This window comes from Sinocyclocheilus anshuiensis, unplaced genomic scaffold, assembly GCF_001515605.1.
Source record: "Sinocyclocheilus anshuiensis isolate Anshui unplaced genomic scaffold, SAMN03320099.WGS_v1.1 scaffold62, whole genome shotgun sequence".
In the NCBI taxonomy this organism is placed as follows: domain Eukaryota; kingdom Metazoa; phylum Chordata; class Actinopteri; order Cypriniformes; family Cyprinidae; genus Sinocyclocheilus; species Sinocyclocheilus anshuiensis.
The window spans coordinates 1933876-1936000 of NW_015544180.1; the positions used below are offsets into that span (position 1 = coordinate 1933876).

Below are 2125 nucleotides of genomic sequence, written 5' to 3' on the forward strand. Positions count from 1 at the left end.
ATCGCCCGAGTATTGACTGTCACGCTCCCTCTGCTGCCTTGTTGGTGACTTCCTGTTTGGCAGCCATAAAGCATGGCTTGCCCAAACACTCTGCGAAGTATTGCCAGTCTGTCTGCCTTACCGAGTGTTCTATTACCATTGCCTGTTGATTTTGTGTATGACTTCTTGCCTGTTTGCTTCTATTAATGTGTATATTTATTTATTTATTATTTATTGATTTATTTATTTATTGTTACTAAAATAATTTCCCTGCGTGTTTAGGTCATTTGTTTTATATATTTTTATTTTCACTATAAAATGGGTAGGTTTGGGGGTAGGTTAAGGGGTCTAAAAATCGTATCCCCGGTTTCACAGACAAGGCTTAGGCCTGAACCTAGTCCCAGACTAAAATGTAAGTCTGAGCTGTTTCGACTGAAAGAAACTTGCACTGATTGATCTTAAAATATGTCAGTGCCCTTGTTTTGTCTCAAGATACACATGAAGTTTCTAGTATGTCTACTAAGAGCTTGATTAGTTGGTTCAGGTGTGTCTGATTGGGGTTGGAGCAAAACTCTGCAGGACACCGGCCCTCCAGGACCGAGTTTGGGCACCCCTGGTCTAAGCCCTGTCTGTGAAACCAGGCCTAAATTTCTTATCAATAAAAATACAAAAACGCACCGATACAAATATATTAATGATATAAAAGGTTTGTAAATATTTTGTTTTTTATCTAAAAATATTTAGCAATTTTTAAGTTTTAAATGTTGTAATACGTCCAAATTGTACATTGCATGCACGTTTTGTGCTTGTAACCAATACATACTAATACCTACTTATAAACAATGAGACCAGGGGCAGGTTGCATAAACTGTTTAGACTAGTCTTAAAATTTAGCCATCTAATTTGTTTTCATCTAGACTGGTCATAACTCTTTAAAGTCAGTTAGAAAAATGTAGATTGGACCAATTTTAATCAGAACAGTGAGACTGATTATTTCTTGGCTAACTGCTAGTTGGTCAAACTAGTTCTTAAGGAACAGTCTTAACAGTGTTTATGCAACTGGTCCCAGGCTGGATACATCATATAGCCGATACATAATTTGTCCAGTGTACTGCAAGTAAAAACAAAATGAAATGCTTCACTTAACCGATAAATCCATTGTTTACACATTGTGTTTGGACTAATTGTCAGAAACAAACACATTATGAATCTGATTAAATACTATTTTCAATCTCAGAAATACTTACCATAAATGAATTTGCAGAGGCAAGACAGAATCACTATTGCAAACAGGACTGTTACCACAACTTTATCAGATTCAGAATAATTCAGACGTTTTTCCCAAGCATCTGTTAAAAGAACTGAAAGAAAAGAGGAGATAATCAATAATTACCAATATATTCACTATACCAAAAGTTTTTTTTGTATGTTTTGAAAAATTCGTATGTTCACCAAGGCTGCATCTATTTTATCAAAAATACAGCAAAATAAGTTAGATTACAATTTAAAATAACTTTGTGAGTACAGTGCATCCGGAAAGTATTCACAGCGCTTCACTTTTTCCACATTTTGTTGTTACAGCCTTATTCCAAAATGGATTAAATTCATTATTTTCTTTAAAATTCTATAAACAATACCCCATAATGACAACGAGAAAGAAGTTTGTGAAATTTGCTAAATTTATTAAAAAAATAAATACAAATAATTCACATGTACATAAGTATTCACAGCCTTTGCTCAATACTTTGTTGAAGCACCTTTGGCACCAATTACAGCCTCAAGGCTCTTTGCTTGTTATCTTGGCTGTGTGCTTAGGGTCGTTGTCCTGTTGAAAGATGAACCTTCACCCCAGTCTGAAGTCCAGAGTGCTCTGGAGCAGGTTTTTATGAAGAATGTCTCTGTACATTGCTGCATTCATTTTTCCCTCAATCCGGACTAGTCTCCCAGTTCCTGCCGCTGAAAAACATCCCCACAGCATGATGCTGCCACCACCAGGCTTCACTGTTGGGACTGTATTGGACAGGTGATGAGCAGTGCCTGGTTTTCTCCACACATACCGCTTAGAATTAAGGCCAAAAAGTTCTACCTTGGTCTCATCAGACCAGAGAATCTTATTTCTCACCATCTTGGAGTCCTTATGCGGGCT

General features: G+C 36.6%; 1 pseudogene; it reads right to left on the minus strand.

The window, feature by feature from the left end:
• The window catches only part of LOC107696321 (uncharacterized), a 24222-nt pseudogene that overhangs the window by 15351 nt on the left and 6746 nt on the right, over window positions 1-2125 (minus strand).